Here is an 11,826-nt window from a genome sequence, read left to right as displayed (position 1 = left end):
TTAAAGCTGATTGGTAGTGATTTTTTTGTGATTTCTTTTTTCCGTTTCGGTAGTGACGACTAGTGACGAGTGACGAAAACAGAAAAAAAATTGTTCCCCCAAAAACCTGTTAGGAGCACGTTTCAGGCAATTTAAAGCTGATTGGTAGTGATTTTTTTGTGATTTTTTTCCCCCGTTTCGGTAGTGACGAAAAGTGACGAGTGACGAAAACAGAAAAAAAATTGTTCCCCCAAAAACCTGTTAGGAGCACGTTTCAGGCAATTTAAAGCTGATTGGTAGTGATTTTTTTGTGAATTTTTTTTTCCGTTTCGGTAGTGACGAAAAGTGACGAGTGACGAAAACAGAAAAAAACCTGTTAGGAGCGCGTTTCAGGCAATTTAAAGCTGATTGGTAGTGATTTTTTTGTGATTTTTTTTTCTCGTTTCGGTAGTGACGAAAAGTGACGAGTGACGAAAACAGAAAAGAAATTGTTCCCCCAAAAACCTGTTAGGAGCACGTTTCAGGCAATTTAAAGCTGATTGGTAGTGATTTTTTTGTGAATTTTTTTTCCCGTTTCGGTAGTGACGAAAAGTCACGAGTGACGAAAACAGAAAAAAAATTATTCCCCCAAAAACCTGTTAGGAGCACGTTTCAAGCAATTTAAAGCTTATTGGTAGTGATTTTTTTGTGATTTTTTTTCCCGTTTCGGTAGTGACGAAAAGTGACGAGTGACGAAAACAGAAAAAAGAAATGTCCCCCAAAAACCTGTTAGGAGCACGTTTCAGGCAATTTAAAGCTGATTGGTAGTGATTTTTTTGTGATTTTTTTTTTCCGTTTCGGTAGTGACGACTAGTGACGAGTGACGAAAACAGAAAAAAAATTGTTCCCCCAAAAACCTGTTAGGAGCACGTTTCAGGCAATTTAAAGCTGATTGGTAGTGATTTTTTTGTGATTTTTTTCCCCCGTTTCGGTAGTGACGAAAAGTGACGAGTGACGAAAACAGAAAAAAAAATGTTCCCCCAAAAACCTGTTAGGAGCACGTTTCAGGCAATTTAAAGCTGATTGGTAGTGATTTTTTTGTGAATTTTTTTTTCCGTTTCGGTAGTGACGAAAAGTGACGAGTGACGAAAACAGAAAAAAACCTGTTAGGAGCACGTTTCAGGCAATTTAAAGCTGATTGGTAGTGATTTTTTTGTGATTTTTTTTTCTCGTTTCGGTAGTGACGAAAAGTGACGAGTGACGAAAACAGAAAAAAAATTGTTCCCCCAAAAACCTGTTAGGAGCACGTTTCAGGCAATTTAAAGCTGATTGGTAGTGATTTTTTTGTGAATTTTTTTTCCCGTTTCGGTAGTGACGAAAAGTCACGAGTGACGAAAACAGAAAAAAAAATATTCCCCCAAAAACCTGTTAGGAGCACGTTTCAAGCAATTTAAAGCTGATTGGTAGTGATTTTTTTGTGATTTTTTTTCCCGTTTCGGTAGTGACGAAAAGTGACGAGTGACGAAAACAGAAAAAAAAATGTCCCCCAAAAACTTGTTAGGAGCACGTTTCAGGCAATTTAAAGCTGATTGGTAGTGATTTTTTTGTGATTTCTTTTTTCCGTTTCGGTAGTGACGACTAGTGACGAGTGACGAAAACAGAAAAAAAATTGTTCCCCCAAAAACCTGTTAGGAGCACGTTTCAGGCAATTTAAAGCTGATTGGTAGTGATTTTTTTGTGATTTTTTTCCCCCGTTTCGGTAGTGACGAAAAGTGACGAGTGACGAAAACAGAAAAAAAAATGTTCCCCCAAAAACCTGTTAGGAGCACGTTTCAGGCAATTTAAAGCTGATTGGTAGTGATTTTTTTGTGAATTTTTTTTCCCGTTTCGGTAGTGACGAAAAGTGACGAGTGACGAAAACAGAAAAAAACCTGTTAGGAGCACGTTTCAGGCAATTTAAAGCTGATTGGTAGTGATTTTTTTGTGATTTTTTTTTCTCGTTTCGGTAGTGACGAAAAGTGACGAGTGACGAAAACAGAAAAAAAATTGTTCCCCCAAAAACCTGTTAGGAGCACGTTTCAGGCAATTTAAAGCTGATTGGTAGTGATTTTTTTGTGAATTTTTTTTCCCGTTTCGGTAGTGACGAAAAGTCACGAGTGACGAAAACAGAAAAAAAATTATTCCCCCAAAAACCTGTTAGGAGCACGTTTCAAGCAATTTAAAGCTGATTGGTAGTGATTTTTTTGTGATTTTTTTTCCCGTTTCGGTAGTGACGAAAAGTGACGAGTGACGAAAACAGAAAAAAAATGTCCCCCAAAAACCTGTTAGGAGCACGTTTCAGGCAATTTAAAGCTGATTGGTAGTGATTTTTTTGTGATTTCTTTTTTCCGTTTCGGTAGTGACGACTAGTGACGAGTGACGAAAACAGAAAAAAAATTGTTCCCCCAAAAACCTGTTAGGAGCACGTTTCAGGCAATTTAAAGCTGATTGGTAGTGATTTTTTTGTGATTTTTTCCCCCCGTTTCGGTAGTGACGAAAAGTGACGAGTGACGAAAACAGAAAAAAAATTGTTCCCCCAAAAACCTGTTAGGAGCACGTTTCAGGCAATTTAAAGCTGATTGGTAGTGATTTTTTTGTGAATTTTTTTTTCCGTTTCGGTAGTGACGAAAAGTGACGAGTGACGAAAACAGAAAAAAACCTGTTAGGAGCACGTTTCAGGCAATTTAAAGCTGATTGGTAGTGATTTTTTTGTGATTTTTTTTTCTCGTTTCGGTAGTGACGAAAAGTGACGAGTGACGAAAACAGAAAAAAAATTGTTCCCCCAAAAACCTGTTAGGAGCACGTTTCAGGCAATTTAAAGCTGATTGGTAGTGATTTTTTTGTGAATTTTTTTTCCCGTTTCGGTAGTGACGAAAAGTCACGAGTGACGAAAACAGAAAAAAAATTATTCCCCCAAAAACCTGTTAGGAGCACGTTTCAAGCAATTTAAAGCTTATTGGTAGTGATTTTTTTGTGATTTTTTTTCCCGTTTCGGTAGTGACGAAAAGTGACGAGTGACGAAAACAGAAAAAAAACATGTCCCCCAAAAACCTGTTAGGAGCACGTTTCAGGCAATTTAAAGCTGATTGGTAGTGATTTTTTTGTGATTTCTTTTTTCCGTTTCGGTAGTGACGACTAGTGACGAGTGACGAAAACAGAAAAAAAATTGTTCCCCCAAAAACCTGTTAGGAGCACGTTTCAGGCAATTTAAAGCTGATTGGTAGTGATTTTTTTGTGATTTTTTTCCCCCGTTTCGGTAGTGACGAAAAGTGACGAGTGACGAAAACAGAAAAAAAAATGTTCCCCCAAAAACCTGTTAGGAGCACGTTTCAGGCAATTTAAAGCTGATTGGTAGTGATTTTTTTGTGAATTTTTTTTTCCGTTTCGGTAGTGACGAAAAGTGACGAGTGACGAAAACAGAAAAAAACCTGTTAGGAGCACGTTTCAGGCAATTTAAAGCTGATTGGTAGTGATTTTTTTGTGATTTTTTTTTCTCGTTTCGGTAGTGACGAAAAGTGACGAGTGACGAAAACAGAAAAAAAATTGTTCCCCCAAAAACCTGTTAGGAGCACGTTTCAGGCAATTTAAAGCTGATTGGTAGTGATTTTTTTGTGAATTTTTTTTCCCGTTTCGGTAGTGACGAAAAGTCACGAGTGACGAAAACAGAAAAAAAATTATTCCCCCAAAAACCTGTTAGGAGCACGTTTCAAGCAATTTAAAGCTGATTGGTAGTGATTTTTTTGTGATTTTTTTCCCCGTTTCGGTAGTGACGAAAAGTGACGAGTGACGAAAACAGAAAAAAAAATGTCCCCCAAAAACCTGTTAGGAGCACGTTTCAGGCAATTTAAAGCTGATTGGTAGTGATTTTTTTGTGATTTCTTTTTTCCGTTTCGGTAGTGACGACTAGTGACGAGTGACGAAAACAGAAAAAAAATTGTTCCCCCAAAAACCTGTTAGGAGCACGTTTCAGGCAATTTAAAGCTGATTGGTAGTGATTTTTTTGTGATTTTTTCCCCCCGTTTCGGTAGTGACGAAAAGTGACGAGTGACGAAAACAGAAAAAAAAAATTTCCCCCAAAAACCTGTTAGGAGCACGTTTCAGGCAATTTAAAGCTGATTGGTAGTGATTTTTTTGTGAATTTTTTTTTCCGTTTCGGTAGTGACGAAAAGTGACGAGTGACGAAAACAGAAAAAAACCTGTTAGGAGCACGTTTCAGGCAATTTAAAGCTGATTGGTAGTGATTTTTTTGTGATTTTTTTTTCTCGTTTCGGTAGTGACGAAAAGTGACGAGTGACGAAAACAGAAAAAAAATTATTCCCCCAAAAACCTGTTAGGAGCACGTTTCAGGCAATTTAAAGCTGATTGGTAGTGATTTTTTTGTGAATTTTTTTCCCCGTTTCGGTAGTGACGAAAAGTCACGAGTGACGAAAACAGAAAAAAAATTATTCCCCCAAAAACCTGTTAGGAGCACGTTTCAAGCAATTTAAAGCTTATTGGTAGTGATTTTTTTGTGATTTTTTTTCCCGTTTCGGTAGTGACGAAAAGTGACGAGTGACGAAAACAGAAAAAAAAATGTCCCCCAAAAACCTGTTAGGAGCACGTTTCAGGCAATTTAAAGCTGATTGGTAGTGATTTTTTTGTGATTTCTTTTTTCCGTTTCGGTAGTGACGACTAGTGACGAGTGACGAAAACAGAAAAAAAAATGTTCCCCCAAAAACCTGTTAGGAGCACGTTTCAGGCAATTTAAAGCTGATTGGTAGTGATTTTTTTGTGAATTTTTTTCCCCGTTTCGGTAGTGACGAAAAGTGACGAGTGACGAAAACAGAAAAAAAAAAGTTCCCCCAAAAACCTGTTAGGAGCACGTTTCGAGCAATTTAAAGCTGATTGGTAGTGATTTTTTTGTGATTTTTTTTTTCCCGTTTCGGTAGTGACGAAAACTGACGAGTGACGAAAACAGAAAAAAAATTGTTCCCCCAAAAACCTGTTGGGAGCACGTTTCAGGCAATTTAAAGCTGATTGGTAGTGATTTTTTTGTGAATTTCTTTTTCCGTTTCGGTAGTGACGAAAAGTGACGAGTGACGAAAACAGAAAAAAAAATGTTCCCCCAAAAACCTGTTAGGAGCACGTTTCAGGCAATTTAAAGTTGATTGGTAGTGACTTTTTTTTTGGTCCCTAACATTCATCGAGCTCTGGACTTAGTAATTTTTTTTCCGTTTCGGTAGTGACACAATGGTGACACTACCGAAACGAAAAAAAAAATGTTCCCCCAAAAGCCTGTCAGGAGTACGTTTCAGGCAATTTAAAGTTGATTGGTAGTGACTTTTTTTTTGGTCCCTAACATTCATCGAGCTCTGGACTTAGTAATTTTTTTTCCGTTTCGGTATTGACACAATGGTGACACTACCGAAACGAAAAAAAAAATGTTCCCCCAAAAACCTGTTAGGAGTACGTTTCAGGCAATTTAAAGTTGATTGGTAGTGACTTTTTTTTTGGTCCCTAACATTCATCGAGCTTTGGACTTAGTCATTTTTTTTCCGTTTCAGTAGTGACACTACCGAAACAAACAAAAAAATTGTTCCCCCAAAAACCTGTTAGGAGTACGTTTCAAGCAATTTAAAGTTGATTGGTAGTGACTTTTTTTTTTGGTCCCTAACATTCATCGAGCTCTGGACTTAGTTTTCAATTTATGAAAAATAAATTGTTCCCCCAAAAACCTGTTAGGAGCACGTTTCAGGCAATTTAAAGCTGATTGGTAGTGATTTTTTTGTGATTTTTTTTTTCCCGTTTCGGTAGTGACGAAAAGTGACGAGTGACGAAAACAGAAAAAAATGTCCCCCAAAAACCTGTTAGGAGCACGTTTCAGGCAATTTAAAGCTGATTGGTAGTGATTTTTTTGTGAATTTTTTTTTCCGTTTCGGTAGTGACGACTAGTGACGAAAACAGAAAAAAAATTGTTCCCCCAAAAACCTGTTAGGAGCACGTTTCAGGCAATTTAAAGCTGATTGGTAGTGATTTTTTTGTGAATTTTTTTCCCCGTTTCGGTAGTGACGAAAAGTGACGAGTGACGAAAACAGAAAAAAAAATGTTCCCCCAAAAACCTGTTAGGAGCACGTTTCAAGCAATTTAAAGCTGATTGGTAGTGATTTTTTTGTGATTTTTTTTTTCCCGTTTCGGTAGTGACGAAAACTGACGAGTGACGAAAACAGAAAAAAAATTGTTCCCCCAAAAACCTGTTGGGAGCACGTTTCAGGCAATTTAAAGTTGATTGGTAGTGACTTTTTTTTTGGTCCCTAACATTCATCGAGCTCTGGACTTAGTAATTTTTTTTCCGTTTCGGTATTGACACAATGGTGACACTACCGAAACGAAAAAAAAAATGTTCCCCCAAAAACCTGTTAGGAGTACGTTTCAGGCAATTTAAAGTTGATTGGTAGTGACTTTTTTTTTGGTCCCTAACATTCATCGAGCTTTGGACTTAGTAATTTTTTTTCCGTTTCAGTAGTGACACTACCGAAACAAACAAAAAAATTGTTCCCCCAAAAACCTGTTAGGAGTACGTTTCAAGCAATTTAAAGTTGATTGGTAGTGACTTTTTTTTTGGTCCCTAACATTCATCGAGCTCTGGACTTAGTTTTCAATTTATGAAAAATAAATTGTTCCCCCAAAAACCTGTTAGGAGCACGTTTCAGGCAATTTAAAGCTGATTGGTAGTGATTTTTTTGTGATTTTTTTCCCCGTTTCGGTAGTGACGAAAAGTGACGAGTGACGAAAACAGAAAAAAAAATGTCCCCCAAAAACCTGTTAGGAGCACGTTTCAGGCAATTTAAAGCTGATTGGTAGTGATTTTTTTGTGATTTTTTTTTTCCGTTTCGGTAGTGACGACTAGTGACGAGTGACGAAAACAGAAAAAAAATTGTTCCCCCAAAAACCTGTTAGGAGCACGTTTCAGGCAATTTAAAGCTGATTGGTAGTGATTTTTTTGTGATTTTTTTCCCCCGTTTCGGTAGTGACGAAAAGTGACGAGTGACGAAAACAGAAAAGAAAATGTTCCCCCAAAAACCTGTTAGGAGCACGTTTCAGGCAATTTAAAGCTGATTGGTAGTGATTTTTTTGTGATTTTTTTTTTCCGTTTCGGTAGTGACGAAAAGTGACGAGTGACGAAAACAGAAAAAAACCTGTTAGGAGCACGTTTCAGGCAATTTAAAGCTGATTGGTAGTGATTTTTTTGTGATTTTTTTTTCTCGTTTCGGTAGTGACGAAAAGTGACGAGTGACGAAAACAGAAAAAAAATTGTTCCCCCAAAAACCTGTTAGGAGCACGTTTCAGGCAATTTAAAGCTGATTGGTAGTGATTTTTTTGTGAATTTTTTTTCCCGTTTCGGTAGTGACGAAAAGTCACGAGTGACGAAAACAGAGAAAAAATTATTCCCCCAAAAACCTGTTAGGAGCACGTTTCAAGCAATTTAAAGCTGATTGGTAGTGATTTTTTTGTGATTTTTTTTCCCGTTTCGGTAGTGACGAAAAGTGACGAGTGACGAAAACAGAAAAAAAAATGTCCCCCAAAAACCTGTTAGGAGCACGTTTCAGGCAATTTAAAGCTGATTGGTAGTGATTTTTTTGTGATTTCTTTTTTCCGTTTCGGTAGTGACGACTAGTGACGAGTGACGAAAACAGAAAAAAAATTGTTCCCCCAAAAACCTGTTAGGAGCACGTTTCAGGCAATTTAAAGCTGATTGGTAGTGATTTTTTTGTGATTTTTTTCCCCCGTTTCGGTAGTGACGAAAAGTGACGAGTGACGAAAACAGAAAAAAAATTGTTCCCCCAAAAACCTGTTAGGAGCACGTTTCAGGCAATTTAAAGCTGATTGGTAGTGATTTTTTTGTGAATTTTTTTTTCCGTTTCGGTAGTGACGAAAAGTGACGAGTGACGAAAACAGAAAAAAACCTGTTAGGAGCGCGTTTCAGGCAATTTAAAGCTGATTGGTAGTGATTTTTTTGTGATTTTTTTTTCTCGTTTCGGTAGTGACGAAAAGTGACGAGTGACGAAAACAGAAAAGAAATTGTTCCCCCAAAAACCTGTTAGGAGCACGTTTCAGGCAATTTAAAGCTGATTGGTAGTGATTTTTTTGTGAATTTTTTTTCCCGTTTCGGTAGTGACGAAAAGTCACGAGTGACGAAAACAGAAAAAAAATTATTCCCCCAAAAACCTGTTAGGAGCACGTTTCAAGCAATTTAAAGCTTATTGGTAGTGATTTTTTTGTGATTTTTTTTCCCGTTTCGGTAGTGACGAAAAGTGACGAGTGACGAAAACAGAAAAAAGAAATGTCCCCCAAAAACCTGTTAGGAGCACGTTTCAGGCAATTTAAAGCTGATTGGTAGTGATTTTTTTGTGATTTTTTTTTTCCGTTTCGGTAGTGACGACTAGTGACGAGTGACGAAAACAGAAAAAAAATTGTTCCCCCAAAAACCTGTTAGGAGCACGTTTCAGGCAATTTAAAGCTGATTGGTAGTGATTTTTTTGTGATTTTTTTCCCCCGTTTCGGTAGTGACGAAAAGTGACGAGTGACGAAAACAGAAAAAAAAATGTTCCCCCAAAAACCTGTTAGGAGCACGTTTCAGGCAATTTAAAGCTGATTGGTAGTGATTTTTTTGTGAATTTTTTTTTCCGTTTCGGTAGTGACGAAAAGTGACGAGTGACGAAAACAGAAAAAAACCTGTTAGGAGCACGTTTCAGGCAATTTAAAGCTGATTGGTAGTGATTTTTTTGTGATTTTTTTTTCTCGTTTCGGTAGTGACGAAAAGTGACGAGTGACGAAAACAGAAAAAAAATTGTTCCCCCAAAAACCTGTTAGGAGCACGTTTCAGGCAATTTAAAGCTGATTGGTAGTGATTTTTTTGTGAATTTTTTTTCCCGTTTCGGTAGTGACGAAAAGTCACGAGTGACGAAAACAGAAAAAAAAATATTCCCCCAAAAACCTGTTAGGAGCACGTTTCAAGCAATTTAAAGCTGATTGGTAGTGATTTTTTTGTGATTTTTTTTCCCGTTTCGGTAGTGACGAAAAGTGACGAGTGACGAAAACAGAAAAAAAAATGTCCCCCAAAAACTTGTTAGGAGCACGTTTCAGGCAATTTAAAGCTGATTGGTAGTGATTTTTTTGTGATTTCTTTTTTCCGTTTCGGTAGTGACGACTAGTGACGAGTGACGAAAACAGAAAAAAAATTGTTCCCCCAAAAACCTGTTAGGAGCACGTTTCAGGCAATTTAAAGCTGATTGGTAGTGATTTTTTTGTGATTTTTTTCCCCCGTTTCGGTAGTGACGAAAAGTGACGAGTGACGAAAACAGAAAAAAAAATGTTCCCCCAAAAACCTGTTAGGAGCACGTTTCAGGCAATTTAAAGCTGATTGGTAGTGATTTTTTTGTGAATTTTTTTTTCCGTTTCGGTAGTGACGAAAAGTGACGAGTGACGAAAACAGAAAAAAACCTGTTAGGAGCACGTTTCAGGCAATTTAAAGCTGATTGGTAGTGATTTTTTTGTGATTTTTTTTTCTCGTTTCGGTAGTGACGAAAAGTGACGAGTGACGAAAACAGAAAAAAAAATGTTCCCCCAAAAACCTGTTAGGAGCACGTTTCAGGCAATTTAAAGCTGATTGGTAGTGATTTTTTTGTGAATTTTTTTTTCCGTTTCGGTAGTGACGAAAAGTGACGAGTGACGAAAACAGAAAAAAAATGTCCCCCAAAAACCTGTTAGGAGCACGTTTCAGGCAATTTAAAGCTGATTGGTAGTGATTTTTTTGTGATTTTTTTTCCCGTTTCGGTAGTGACGAAAAGTGACGAGTGACGAAAACAGAAAAAAAATGTCCCCCAAAAACCTGTTAGGAGCACGTTTCAGGCAATTTAAAGCTGATTGGTAGTGATTTTTTTGTGATTTTTTTTTTCCGTTTCGGTAGTGACGACTAGTGACGAGTGACGAAAACAGAAAAAAAATTGTTCCCCCAAAAACCTGTTAGGAGCACGTTTCAGGCAATTTAAAGCTGATTGGTAGTGATTTTTTTGTGATTTTTTTCCCCCGTTTCGGTAGTGACGAAAAGTGACGAGTGACGAAAACAGAAAAGAAAATGTTCCCCCAAAAACCTGTTAGGAGCACGTTTCAGGCAATTTAAAGCTGATTGGTAGTGATTTTTTTGTGATTTTTTTTTTCCGTTTCGGTAGTGACGAAAAGTGACGAGTGACGAAAACAGAAAAAAACCTGTTAGGAGCACGTTTCAGGCAATTTAAAGCTGATTGGTAGTGATTTTTTTGTGATTTTTTTTTCTCGTTTCGGTAGTGACGAAAAGTGACGAGTGACGAAAACAGAAAAAAAATTGTTCCCCCAAAAACCTGTTAGGAGCACGTTTCAGGCAATTTAAAGCTGATTGGTAGTGATTTTTTTGTGAATTTTTTTTCCCGTTTCGGTAGTGACGAAAAGTCACGAGTGACGAAAACAGAGAAAAAATTATTCCCCCAAAAACCTGTTAGGAGCACGTTTCAAGCAATTTAAAGCTGATTGGTAGTGATTTTTTTGTGATTTTTTTTCCCGTTTCGGTAGTGACGAAAAGTGACGAGTGACGAAAACAGAAAAAAAATGTCCCCCAAAAACCTGTTAGGAGCACGTTTCAGGCAATTTAAAGCTGATTGGTAGTGATTTTTTTGTGATTTTTTTTTTCCGTTTCGGTAGTGACGACTAGTGACGAGTGACGAAAACAGAAAAAAAATTGTTCCCCCAAAAACCTGTTAGGAGCACGTTTCAGGCAATTTAAAGCTGATTGGTAGTGATTTTTTTGTGATTTTTTTCCCCCGTTTCGGTAGTGACGAAAAGTGACGAGTGACGAAAACAGAAAAGAAAATGTTCCCCCAAAAACCTGTTAGGAGCACGTTTCAGGCAATTTAAAGCTGATTGGTAGTGATTTTTTTGTGATTTTTTTTTTCCGTTTCGGTAGTGACGAAAAGTGACGAGTGACGAAAACAGAAAAAAACCTGTTAGGAGCACGTTTCAGGCAATTTAAAGCTGATTGGTAGTGATTTTTTTGTGATTTTTTTTTCTCGTTTCGGTAGTGACGAAAAGTGACGAGTGACGAAAACAGAAAAAAAATTGTTCCCCCAAAAACCTGTTAGGAGCACGTTTCAGGCAATTTAAAGCTGATTGGTAGTGATTTTTTTGTGAATTTTTTTTCCCGTTTCGGTAGTGACGAAAAGTCACGAGTGACGAAAACAGAGAAAAAATTATTCCCCCAAAAACCTGTTAGGAGCACGTTTCAAGCAATTTAAAGCTGATTGGTAGTGATTTTTTTGTGATTTTTTTTCCCGTTTCGGTAGTGACGAAAAGTGACGAGTGACGAAAACAGAAAAAAAAATGTCCCCCAAAAACCTGTTAGGAGCACGTTTCAGGCAATTTAAAGCTGATTGGTAGTGATTTTTTTGTGATTTCTTTTTTCCGTTTCGGTAGTGACGACTAGTGACGAGTGACGAAAACAGAAAAAAAATTGTTCCCCCAAAAACCTGTTAGGAGCACGTTTCAGGCAATTTAAAGCTGATTGGTAGTGATTTTTTTGTGATTTTTTTCCCCCGTTTCGATAGTGACGAAAAGTGACGAGTGACGAAAACAGAAAAAAAATTGTTCCCCCAAAAACCTGTTAGGAGCACGTTTCAGGCAATTTAAAGCTGATTGGTAGTGATTTTTTTGTGAATTTTTTTTTCCGTTTCGGTAGTGACGAAAAGTGACGAGTGACGAAAACAGAAAAAAACCTGTTAGGAGCGCGTTTCAGGCAATTTAAAGCTGATTGGTAGTGATTTT

The sequence above is a fragment of the Gymnoscopelus microlampas genome (genome assembly GCF_963454915.1).
Source record: "Gymnoscopelus microlampas genome assembly, chromosome: 14".
In the NCBI taxonomy this organism is placed as follows: domain Eukaryota; kingdom Metazoa; phylum Chordata; class Actinopteri; order Myctophiformes; family Myctophidae; genus Gymnoscopelus; species Gymnoscopelus microlampas.
Note: the sequence above shows the minus strand (reverse complement) of the source record.